We start from the raw sequence: 13629 nt of genomic DNA on the forward strand, positions 1-13629 counted from the left end.
TAAACTAAGCATTTTTCAGCTGAAATAATGAATGTAGTCCTCTTAATTCTTGCTTCTAAAGCATACGCAAGCAGAAATTTCAATGTACAATGATGTTTTTAAAAAAACAGTCAAAATGTGCTCCACTCGGGCTGAAAACGCTTGTTTGGAACATTTCATTAATGTTGACTATAAATCATAAACTAAGCATTTTTCAGCTGAAATAATGAATGTAGTCCTCTTAAGTCTTGCTTCTAAAGCATACGCAAGCAGAAATTTCAATGCACAATGATGTTTTTAAAAAAACAGTCAAAATGTGCTCCACTCGGGCTGAAAACGCTGTTGGGGACATTTCATTAATGTTGACTATAAATCAAAAACTAAGCATTTTTCAGCTGAAATAATGAATGTAGTCCTCTTAATTCTTGCTTCTAAAGCATACACAAGCAGAAATTTCAATGTACAATGATGTTTTTAAAAAAACAGTCAAAATGTGCTCCACTCGGGCTGAAAACGCTTGTTTGGGACATTACATTAATGTTGACTATAAATCATAAACTAAGCATTTTTCAGCTGAAATAATGAATGTAGTCCTCTTAATTCTTGCTTCTAAAGCATACGCAAGCAGAAATTTCAATGTACAATGATGTTTTTAAAAAAACAGTCAAAATGTGCTCCACTCGGGCTGAAAACGCTGTTGGGGACATTTCATTAATGTTGACTATAAATCAAAAACTAAGCATTTTTCAGCTGAAATAATGAATGTAGTCCTCTTAATACTTGCTTCTAAAGCATACGCAAGCAGAAATTTCAATGTACAATGATGTTTTTAAAAAAACAGTCAAAATGTGCTCCACTCGGGCTGAAAACGCTTGTTGGGGACATTACATTAATGTTGACTATAAATCATAAACTAAGCATTTTTCAGCTGAAATAATGAATGTAGTCCTCTTAATTCTTGCTTCTAAAGCATACGCAAGCAGAAATTTCAATGTACAATGATGTTTTTAAAAAAAACAGTCAAAATGTGCTCCACTCGGGCTGAAAACGCTGTTGGGGACATTTCATTAATGTTGACTATAAATCAAAAACTAAGCATTTTTCAGCTGAAATAATGAATGTAGTCCTCTTAATTCTTGCTTCTAAAGCATACGCAAGCAGAAATTTCAATGCACAATGTTGTTTTTAAAAAAACAGTCAAAATGTGCTCCACTCGGGCTGAAAACGCTGTTGGGGACATTTCATTAATGTTGACTATAAATCAAAAACTAAGCATTTTTCAGCTGAAATAATGAATGTAGTCCTCTTAATTCTTGCTTCTAAAGCATACGCAAGCAGAAATTTCAATGTACAATGATGTTTTTAAAAAAACAGTCAAAATGTGCTCCACTCGGGCTGAAAACGCTTGTTTGGGACATTACATTAATGGTGACTATAAATCATAAACTAAGCATTTTTCAGCTGAAATAATGAATGTAGTCCTCTTAATTCTTGCTTCTAAAGCATACGCAAACAGAAATTTCAATGTACAATGATGTTTTTAAAAAAACGGTCAAAATGTGCTCCACTCGGGCTGAAAACGCTTGTTTGGAACATTTCATTAATGTTGACTATAAATCATAAACTAAGCATTTTTCAGCTGAAATAATGAATGTAGTCCTCTTAATTCTTGCTTCTAAAGCATACGCAAGCAGAAATTTCAATGTACAATGATGTTTTTAAAAAAACAGTCAAAATGTGCTCCACTCGGGCTGAAAACGCTGTTGGGGACATTTCATTAATGTTGACTATAAATCAAAAACTAAGCATTTTTCAGCTGAAATAATGAATGTAGTCCTCTTAATTCTTGCTTCTAAAGCATACGCAAGCAGAAATTTCAATGTACAATGATGTTTTTAAAAAAACAGTCAAAATGTGCTCCACTCGGGCTGAAAACGCTGTTGGGGACATTTCATTAATGTTGACTATAAATCATAAACTAAGCATTTTTCAGCTGAAAAAATGAATGTAGTCCTCTTAATTCTTGCTTCTAAAGCATACGCAAGCAGAAATTTCAATGTACAATGATGTTTTTAAAAAAACAGTCAAAATGTGCTCCACTCGGGCTGAAAACGCTGTTGGGGACATTACATTAATGTTGACTATAAATCATAAACTAAGCATTTTTCAGCTGAAATAATGAATGTAGTCCTCTTAATTCTTGCTTCTAAAGCATACGCAAGCAGAAATTTCAATGTACAATGATGTTTTTAAAAAAAACAGTCAAAATGTGCTCCACTCGGGCTGAAAACGCTTGTTGGGGACATTACATTAATGTTGACTATAAATCATAAACTAAGCATTTTTCAGCTGAAATAATGAATGTAGTCCTCTTAATTCTTGCTTCTAAAGCATACGCAAACAGAAATTTCAATGTACAATGATGTTTTTAAAAAAACGGTCAAAATGTGCTCCACTCGGGCTGAAAACGCTTGTTTGGAACATTTCATTAATGTTGACTATAAATCATAAACTAAGCATTTTTCAGCTGAAATAATGAATGTAGTCCTCTTAATTCTTGCTTCTAAAGCATACGCAAGCAGAAATTTCAATGTACAATGATGTTTTTAAAAAAACAGTCAAAATGTGCTCCACTCGGGCTGAAAACGCTGTTGGGGGCATTTCATTAATGTTGACTATAAATCATAAACTAAGCATTTTTCAGCTGAAATAATGAATGTAGTCCTCTTAATTCTTGCTTCTAAAGCATACGCAAGCAGAAATTTCAATGTACAATGATGTTTTTAAAAAAAACAGTCAAAATGTGCTCCACTCGGGCTGAAAACGCTTGTTGGGGACATTACATTAATGTTGACTATAAATCATAAACTAAGCATTTTTCAGCTGAAATAATGAATGTAGTCCTCTTAATACTTGCTTCTAAAGCATACGCAAGCAGAAATTTCAATGTACAATGATGTTTTTAAAAAAAACAGTCAAAATGTGCTCCACTCGGGCTGAAAACGCTGTTGGGGACATTTCATTAATGTTGACTATGAATCAAAAACTAAGCATTTTTCAGCTGAAATAATGAATGTAGTCCTCTTAATTCTTGCTTCTAAAGCATACGCAAGCAGAAATTTCAATGTACAATGATGTTTTTAAAAAAACAGTCAAAATGTGCTCCACTCGGGCTGAAAACGCTGTTGGGGACATTTCATTAATGTTGACTATAAATCAAAAACTAAGCATTTTTCAGCTGAAATAATGAATGTAGTCCTCTTAATTCTTGCTTCTAAAGCATACGCAAGCAGAAATTTCAATGTACAATGATGTTTTTAAAAAAACAGTCAAAATGTGCTCCACTCGGGCTGAAAACGCTTGTTTGGGACATTACATTAATGGTGACTATAAATCATAAACTAAGCATTTTTCAGCTGAAATAATGAATGTAGTCCTCTTAATTCTTGCTTCTAAAGCATACGCAAACAGAAATTTCAATGTACAATGATGTTTTTAAAAAAACGGTCAAAATGTGCTCCACTCGGGCTGAAAACGCTTGTTTGGAACATTTCATTAATGTTGACTATAAATCATAAACTAAGCATTTTTCAGCTGAAATAATGAATGTAGTCCTCTTAATTCTTGCTTCTAAAGCATACGCAAGCAGAAATTTCAATGTACAATGATGTTTTTAAAAAAACAGTCAAAATGTGCTCCACTCGGGCTGAAAACGCTGTTGGGGACATTTCATTATTGTTGACTATAAATCAAAAACTAAGCATTTTTCAGCTGAAATAATGAATGTAGTCCTCTTAATTCTTGCTTCTAAAGCATACGCAAGCAGAAATTTCAATGTACAATGATGTTTTTAAAAAAACAGTCAAAATGTGCTCCACTCGGGCTGAAAACGCTTGTTTGGAACATTTCATTCATGTTGACTATAAATCATAAACTAAGCATTTTTCAGCTGAAATAATGAATGTAGTCCTCTTAATTCTTGCTTCTAAAGCATACGCAAGCAGAAATTTCAATGTACAATGATGTTTTTAAAAAAACAGTCAAAATGTGCTCCACTCGGGCTGAAAACGCTGTTGGGGACATTTCATTAATGTTGACTATAAATCAAAAACTAAGCATTTTTCAGCTGAAATAATGAATGTAGTCCTCTTAATTCTTGCTTCTAAAGCATACGCAAGCAGAAATTTCAATGTACAATGATGTTTTTAAAAAAACAGTCAAAATGTGCTCCACTCGGGCTGAAAACGCTGTTGGGGACATTTCATTAATGTTGACTATAAATCAAAAACTAAGCATTTTTCAGCTGAAATAATGAATGTAGTCCTCTTAATTCTTGCTTCTAAAGCATACGCAAGCAGAAATTTCAATGTACAATGATGCTTTTAAAAAAACAGTCAAAATGTGCTCCACTCGGGCTGAAAACGCTTGTTTGGAACATTTCATTAATGTTGACTATAAATCATAAACTAAGCATTTTTCAGCTGAAATAATGAATGTAGTCCTCTTAATTCTTGCTTCTAAAGCATACGCAAGCAGAAATTTCAATGCACAATGATGTTTTTAAAAAAACAGTCAAAATGTGCTCCACTCGGGCTGAAAACGCTGTTGGGGACATTTCATTAATGTTGACTATAAATCAAAAACTAAGCATTTTTCAGCTGAAATAATGAATGTAGTCCTCTTAATTCTTGCTTCTAAAGCATACGCAAGCAGAAATTTCAATGTACAATGATGTTTTTAAAAAAAAAGTCAAAATGTGCTCCACTCGGGCTGAAAACGCTTGTTTGGGACATTACATTAATGGTGACTATAAATCATAAACTAAGCATTTTTCAGCTGAAATAATGAATGTAGTCCTCTTAATTCTTGCTTCTAAAGCATACGCAAACAGAAATTTCAATGTACAATGATGTTTTTAAAAAAACGGTCAAAATGTGCTCCACTCGGGCTGAAAACGCTTGTTTGGAACATTTCATTAATGTTGACTATAAATCATAAACTAAGCATTTTTCAGCTGAAATAATGAATGTAGTCCTCTTAATTCTTGCTTCTAAAGCATACGCAAGCAGAAATTTCAATGTACAATGATGTTTTTAAAAAAACAGTCAAAATGTGCTCCACTCGGGCTGAAAACGCTGTTGGGGACATTTCATTAATGTTGACTATAAATCAAAAACTAAGCATTTTTCAGCTGAAATAATGAATGTAGTCCTCTTAATTCTTGCTTCTAAAGCATACGCAAGCAGAAATTTCAATGTACAATGATGTTTTTAAAAAAAACAGTCAAAATGTGCTCCACTCGGGCTGAAAACGCTGTTGGGGACATTTCATTAATGTTGACTATAAATCAAAAACTAAGCATTTTTCAGCTGAAATAATGAATGTAGTCCTCTTAATTCTTGCTTCTAAAGCATACGCAAGCAGAAATTTCAATGTACAATGATGTTTTTAAAAAAACAGTCAAAATGTGCTCCACTCGGGCTGAAAACGCTTGTTTGGAACATTTCATTATTGTTGACTATAATTCATAAACTAAGCATTTTTCAGCTGAAATAATGAATGTAGTCCTCTTAATTCTTGCTTCTAAAGCATACGCAAGCAGAAATTTCAATGTACAATGATGTTTTTAAAAAAACAGTCAAAATGTGCTCCACTCGGGCTGAAAACGCTGTTGGGGACATTTCATTAATGTTGACTATAAATCAAAAACTAAGCATTTTTCAGCTGAAATAATGAATGTAGTCCTCTTAATTCTTGCTTCTAAAGCATACGCAAGCAGAAATTTCAATGTACAATGATGTTTTTAAAAAAACAGTCAAAATGTGCTCCACTCGGGCTGAAAACGCTTGTTTGGAACATATCATTAATGTTGACTATAAATCATAAACTAAGCATTTTTCAGCTGAAATAATGAATGTAGTCCTCTTAATTCTTGCTTCTAAAGCATACGCAAGCAGAAATTTCAATGTACAATGATGTTTTTAAAAAAACAGTCAAAATGTGCTCCACTCGGGCTGAAAACGCTGTTGGGGACATTTCATTAATGTTGACTATAAATCAAAAACTAAGCATTTTTCAGCTGAAATAATGAATGTAGTCCTCTTAATTCTTGCTTCTAAAGCATACGCAAGCAGAAATTTCAATGTACAATGATGTTTTTAAAAAAACAGTCAAAATGTGCTCCACTCGGGCTGAAAACGCTTGTTTGGGACATTACATTAATGGTGACTATAAATCATAAACTAAGCATTTTTCAGCTGAAATAATGAATGTAGTCCTCTTAATTCTTGCTTCTAAAGCATACGCAAACAGAAATTTCAATGTACAATGATGTTTTTAAAAAAACGGTCAAAATGTGCTCCACTCGGGCTGAAAACGCTTGTTTGGAACATTTCATTAATGTTGACTATAAATCATAAACTAAGCATTTTTCAGCTGAAATAATGAATGTAGTCCTCTTAATTCTTGCTTCTAAAGCATACGCAAGCAGAAATTTCAATGTACAATGATGTTTTTAAAAAAACAGTCAAAATGTGCTCCACTCGGGCTGAAAACGCTGTTGGGGACATTTCATTAATGTTGACTATAAATCAAAAACTAAGCATTTTTCAGCTGAAATAATGAATGTAGTCCTCTTAATTCTTGCTTCTAAAGCATACGCAAGCAGAAATTTCAATGTACAATGATGTTTTTAAAAAAAACAGTCAAAATGTGCTCCACTCGGGCTGAAAACGCTGTTGGGGACATTTCATTAATGTTGACTATAAATCAAAAACTAAGCATTTTTCAGCTGAAATAATGAATGTAGTCCTCTTAATTCTTGCTTCTAAAGCATACGCAAGCAGAAATTTCAATGTACAATGATGTTTTTAAAAAAACAGTCAAAATGTGCTCCACTCGGGCTGAAAACGCTTGTTTGGAACATTTCATTATTGTTGACTATAATTCATAAACTAAGCATTTTTCAGCTGAAATAATGAATGTAGTCCTCTTAATTCTTGCTTCTAAAGCATACGCAAGCAGAAATTTCAATGTACAATGATGTTTTTAAAAAAACAGTCAAAATGTGCTCCACTCGGGCTGAAAACGCTGTTGGGGACATTTCATTAATGTTGACTATAAATCAAAAACTAAGCATTTTTCAGCTGAAATAATGAATGTAGTCCTCTTAATTCTTGCTTCTAAAGCATACGCAAGCAGAAATTTCAATGTACAATGATGTTTTTAAAAAAACAGTCAAAATGTGCTCCACTCGGGCTGAAAACGCTTGTTTGGAACATATCATTAATGTTGACTATAAATCATAAACTAAGCATTTTTCAGCTGAAATAATGAATGTAGTCCTCTTAATTCTTGCTTCTAAAGCATACGCAAGCAGAAATTTCAATGTACAATGATGTTTTTAAAAAAACAGTCAAAATGTGCTCCACTCGGGCTGAAAACGCTGTTGGGGACATTTCATTAATGTTGACTATAAATCAAAAACTAAGCATTTTTCAGCTGAAATAATGAATGTAGTCCTCTTAATTCTTGCTTCTAAAGCATACGCAAGCAGAAATTTCAATGTACAATGATGTTTTTAAAAAAACAGTCAAAATGTGCTCCACTCGGGCTGAAAACGCTTGTTTGGGACATTACATTAATGGTGACTATAAATCATAAACTAAGCATTTTTCAGCTGAAATAATGAATGTAGTCCTCTTAATTCTTGCTTCTAAAGCATACGCAAACAGAAATTTCAATGTACAATGATGTTTTTAAAAAAACGGTCAAAATGTGCTCCACTCGGGCTGAAAACGCTTGTTTGGAACATTTCATTAATGTTGACTATAAATCATAAACTAAGCATTTTTCAGCTGAAATAATGAATGTAGTCCTCTTAATTCTTGCTTCTAAAGCATACGCAAGCAGAAATTTCAATGTACAATGATGTTTTTAAAAAAACAGTCAAAATGTGCTCCACTCGGGCTGAAAACGCTGTTGGGGACATTTCATTAATGTTGACTATAAATCAAAAACTAAGCATTTTTCAGCTGAAATAATGAATGTAGTCCTCTTAATTCTTGCTTCTAAAGCATACGCAAGCAGAAATTTCAATGTACAATGATGTTTTTAAAAAAAACAGTCAAAATGTGCTCCACTCGGGCTGAAAACGCTGTTGGGGACATTTCATTAATGTTGACTATAAATCAAAAACTAAGCATTTTTCAGCTGAAATAATGAATGTAGTCCTCTTAATTCTTGCTTCTAAAGCATACGCAAGCAGAAATTTCAATGTACAATGATGTTTTTAAAAAAACAGTCAAAATGTGCTCCACTCGGGCTGAAAACGCTTGTTTGGAACATTTCATTATTGTTGACTATAATTCATAAACTAAGCATTTTTCAGCTGAAATAATGAATGTAGTCCTCTTAATTCTTGCTTCTAAAGCATACGCAAGCAGAAATTTCAATGTACAATGATGTTTTTAAAAAAACAGTCAAAATGTGCTCCACTCGGGCTGAAAACGCTGTTGGGGACATTTCATTAATGTTGACTATAAATCAAAAACTAAGCATTTTTCAGCTGAAATAATGAATGTAGTCCTCTTAATTCTTGCTTCTAAAGCATACGCAAGCAGAAATTTCAATGTACAATGATGTTTTTAAAAAAACAGTCAAAATGTGCTCCACTCGGGCTGAAAACGCTTGTTTGGAACATATCATTAATGTTGACTATAAATCATAAACTAAGCATTTTTCAGCTGAAATAATGAATGTAGTCCTCTTAATTCTTGCTTCTAAAGCATACGCAAGCAGAAATTTCAATGTACAATGATGTTTTTAAAAAAACAGTCAAAATGTGCTCCACTCGGGCTGAAAACGCTGTTGGGGACATTTCATTAATGTTGACTATAAATCAAAAACTAAGCATTTTTCAGCTGAAATAATGAATGTAGTCCTCTTAATTCTTGCTTCTAAAGCATACGCAAGCAGAAATTTCAATGTACAATGATGTTTTTAAAAAAACAGTCAAAATGTGCTCCACTCGGGCTGAAAACGCTTGTTTGGGACATTACATTAATGGTGACTATAAATCATAAACTAAGCATTTTTCAGCTGAAATAATGAATGTAGTCCTCTTAATTCTTGCTTCTAAAGCATACGCAAACAGAAATTTCAATGTACAATGATGTTTTTAAAAAAACGGTCAAAATGTGCTCCACTCGGGCTGAAAACGCTTGTTTGGAACATTTCATTAATGTTGACTATAAATCATAAACTAAGCATTTTTCAGCTGAAATAATGAATGTAGTCCTCTTAATTCTTGCTTCTAAAGCATACGCAAGCAGAAATTTCAATGTACAATGATGTTTTTAAAAAAACAGTCAAAATGTGCTCCACTCGGGCTGAAAACGCTGTTGGGGACATTTCATTAATGTTGACTATAAATCAAAAACTAAGCATTTTTCAGCTGAAATAATGAATGTAGTCCTCTTAATTCTTGCTTCTAAAGCATACGCAAGCAGAAATTTCAATGTACAATGATGTTTTTAAAAAAAACAGTCAAAATGTGCTCCACTCGGGCTGAAAACGCTGTTGGGGACATTTCATTAATGTTGACTATAAATCAAAAACTAAGCATTTTTCAGCTGAAATAATGAATGTAGTCCTCTTAATTCTTGCTTCTAAAGCATACGCAAGCAGAAATTTCAATGTACAATGATGTTTTTAAAAAAACAGTCAAAATGTGCTCCACTCGGGCTGAAAACGCTTGTTTGGAACATTTCATTATTGTTGACTATAATTCATAAACTAAGCATTTTTCAGCTGAAATAATGAATGTAGTCCTCTTAATTCTTGCTTCTAAAGCATACGCAAGCAGAAATTTCAATGTACAATGATGTTTTTAAAAAAACAGTCAAAATGTGCTCCACTCGGGCTGAAAACGCTGTTGGGGACATTTCATTAATGTTGACTATAAATCAAAAACTAAGCATTTTTCAGCTGAAATAATGAATGTAGTCCTCTTAATTCTTGCTTCTAAAGCATACGCAAGCAGAAATTTCAATGTACAATGATGTTTTTAAAAAAACAGTCAAAATGTGCTCCACTCGGGCTGAAAACGCTTGTTTGGAACATATCATTAATGTTGACTATAAATCATAAACTAAGCATTTTTCAGCTGAAATAATGAATGTAGTCCTCTTAATTCTTGCTTCTAAAGCATACGCAAGCAGAAATTTCAATGTACAATGATGTTTTTAAAAAAACAGTCAAAATGTGCTCCACTCGGGCTGAAAACGCTGTTGGGGACATTTCATTAATGTTGACTATAAATCAAAAACTAAGCATTTTTCAGCTGAAATAATGAATGTAGTCCTCTTAATTCTTGCTTCTAAAGCATACGCAAGCAGAAATTTCAATGGGTTAGGGTTAGGGTTAGGGTTAGGGTTAGGGTTAGGGGTTAGGGTTAGGTTTTGTGTTAGAAAAGACCCGAGGTCCTTTCCAGGATCTCGTTATGCACTCTCCTCTTCCGGGGATCGCCTCGGGGCTTTCCGTCAACCACCATTTGTCCCGAAGGGCACCCCACGTCCGCCGTTCTCCGTCGCTCGATGTCGGCGAGTAGTCCCCTCTCTTTTTTTGTAGAACCTTCCGTTGTCTTTTAGTCGTGTCGTCGTCGTCGCCATGTTGTTGCGTTGTCCTCGCCCTTCCATTTCTTTTCCTCGTCCCAGGGAAACGTCGTCCTGGACGCCGTCGTTCCTCCCGTCTTGTCGCAGCTGAACCTGTTTCCCTTCCTCCTCGTCCACGTGGCCCTCGTGTTCCCGGTTTTGTCGCGGGTGAGCGGTCTCCTTCCTGTTGGCCGCGTTGTCGTCCTCGTCGTCCTTCCCCCTCGTCGCAGGTGAGTCGGTCTCCCATCTCCTCCGACCGCGTCGTCCACGTCCTCCGCATCGCTCGCATCCCGTTGTTTCCCCGGATCCGTCGCCGGTAAGTGATCGTCTTGCCTTTCGTCCCATTCGCCGCATTGTCGTCGTTCCGTCCGCCGCGTAGTCCTCGTCGTCGTACTTCCATCCCGTCGCAGGTAAGTCGGTGTTCCTTCCCCGTCGTCCTCGTCGTCGTCGTTTTCCCGGTTCCGTTGCAGGCGGGCGGTTTTCCTGCCCATCAGCCCCGTTGTCGTCGGCGTCCTCCTCCCTGTCCGTTGCGGTTGAGCCGGCGTCCCTCTCTCACCGTCCGCGCCGCGTTGGTTTTGAGGTTTTTTGCCGCGGGTAGTGCTTCCTTACACGTTGGCCGCGTAGTCCCTTCCTCCTCATCTTCGTTCTGTCGCGGGTGAGCGGTTCCCTACCTGTTAGCCGCGTTGTCGTCGTCGTCGTCCTTCCCTCCCGTCGCAGGTGAGCCGTTTTCCTTCCCCGTCGTCCTCGTCGTCGTCGTTTTCCCGGTTCCGTTGCAGGCGGGCGGTTTTCCTGCCCATCAGCCCCGTTGTCGTCGGCGTCCTCCTCCCTGTCCGTTGCGGTTGAGCCGGCGTCCCTCTCTCACCGTCCGCGCCGCGTTGGTTTTGAGGTTTTTTGCCGCGGGTAGTGCTTCCTTACACGTTGGCCGCGTAGACCCTTCCTCCTCATCTTCGTTCTGTCGCGGGTGAGCGGTTCCCTACCTGTTAGCCGCGTTGTCGTCGTCGTCGTCCTTCCCTCCCGTCGCAGGTGAGCCGTTTCCCATCCCCGTCGACCGCCTCGCCGTTGTTTTTCCAATCCCGTCGCAGGGGCGTGGTTGTCTTGCCTCTCGTTCCGTTCGTCGCGTTGCCGTCGTCCCGCCAGCCGCGTTGTCATCGTCGTCGTCCTTCCATCCCGTCGCAGGCGAGTCGTTGTTCTTTCCCCCGTCCTCCTCTCCGCTGTCGTTTTCCCGGTTCCGTTGCCGGCGGGCGGTTTTCCTGCCCGTCCGCCCCGTTGTCGTCGTCGCCGTCCCGTTGGCCGCGTCGTCGCGTTCTCCGTCGCTCCTTTCGTCTCGTCGCAAGTGGGTTTGTTTCTCTCCCCCGTCGTCTGCGTCGCTGTTGTTTTCCGGATGGTGTCGCAGGTGGGCGGTTACTTACCTGTTAGCCGCGTTGTCGTCGTCGTCCCTTTCATTTCGCCGCAGGTGAACCGGTTTCCCTCCCCTGCCGTTCCTGTCGCTGTTGTTTTCCTGGTTTTGTCACCGGCGAGTGGTTTCCTTATCCGTCAGTCGCGTCGTCGTCCTCTTTCTTCTTTCTCGTCGTCGCTCTCCCGATGGTTGTGGTTAGAGCGACCGAGGCCATTTGGTTGTGTTTAGGCACGCTCTCCCGATGGTTGTGGTTAGAGCGAGCGAGGCCATTTGGGTTAGGGTTAGGGTTAGGGTTAGGGTTAGGTTTTTGGGAAAGGATCCGAGTTGAGGCCGAAGCCCTACCTCGTAGCGCACGCTCCACACTGGGAACGCATCAGACCCCCCGCTGGTCATCATTCAACCCCAAGGGGCACCCCGCGTTGGGGCCTTCGGAGCCTCTACCCATCGTCCCTCTCAGATGAGGACTTGAGGACTGTGTGAGTCGGAGGATTTTGTAGGCTCGGCGCAGGCATCTAGTTTCGCCCGCCGGGTCAACTTTTCAGGTCGCCCATGCCCTTCTCATGTCCGGTTGGAAGGACAGTGGCTCGGTCCCTTTCGGTCCCACGTTCGCCCACCGTCCCCCTCCGGTTCAGGGCGTGGAGCGCCTTGCGGCGAGTCGGTCATCCGTCAGGTGGATTACTGACCGTCCTCCAACCGCCGTGACCTCTCTCCGGCCATGTCCTCTTCCACTCCGGGATCCCTGGGGTCCAGGATCTGGGGTTTGGGTCGGGGAACGATTCTCCCTCGACCCGAAGCCAAGTCGTCTTCTGTCCTCCCAGCATCTCGTCTTCTTCGGGCCGTCGCAGTGTCGGGTGGTTGAGGGGTTGGGGTAAGGAATAGAAATCAGGTGAGGGGATAGGAATCCAGAAATCAAGAAAAGTGGTTGTGGTTAGGGACAGGGGTTAGAGTCAGACATTAGGAAGAGAGGTTGTGGTTAGGGTAAGAGATTGGGATAGGGGTTATAGTAAAGAAATAGCGGTAAAGGGGTTGTGTTTAGGCAAAGGGGTTGGGGTTAGGGACAGAAGAAAGAGCCAGGAACAAGGGTTGTGTTTAGGGTTAGGGTTAGGGTTAGGGACAGAAGAAAGAGCTAGGAACAAGGGTTGGGGTTAGGGACAGAGATGAGGGATAGAAGGGATAGAAGGGATAGAAGGGTCAGGGGCCAGGCGTTTCACTCACCCGCGGGAGTCGGGACGTTTTGTCCTCAGACCCACATCCCAGTCGTCATTTTGGGTGCCGGATCCTCCCCAGGATGTTGTTTCAGACGACAAATCCGCTCGGAACCTTGTTTTGGACATCAATCACTCCCTGTTCTCTCAGGATTAGGGCCAGGATGCGATTCACCTCCAACCCAAACCCTAGTTTATGCTTCTTCGGGCAGTTGTTTTAGATGTTCTTTTTTGGTTTCCCCTCAGGCTGTTGTTTCTCGACTGTCAACCCACCTGGTTCGATGAGGGTTGGGACCGAATTATCCTCAAACCCTGTGTTTAAGGCTCCCGGTCCCATCGGGTTTTCGTCCCATACGCTCGGTCCCCTACGGTACTTTTCCGGACGACAGGCCCCTCC

This window comes from Hippichthys cyanospilos, unplaced genomic scaffold, assembly GCF_059441005.1.
Source record: "Hippichthys cyanospilos isolate Australia breed blue-spotted pipefish unplaced genomic scaffold, RoL_Hcya_1.0 HiC_scaffold_44, whole genome shotgun sequence".
NCBI lineage: Eukaryota > Metazoa > Chordata > Actinopteri > Syngnathiformes > Syngnathidae > Hippichthys > Hippichthys cyanospilos.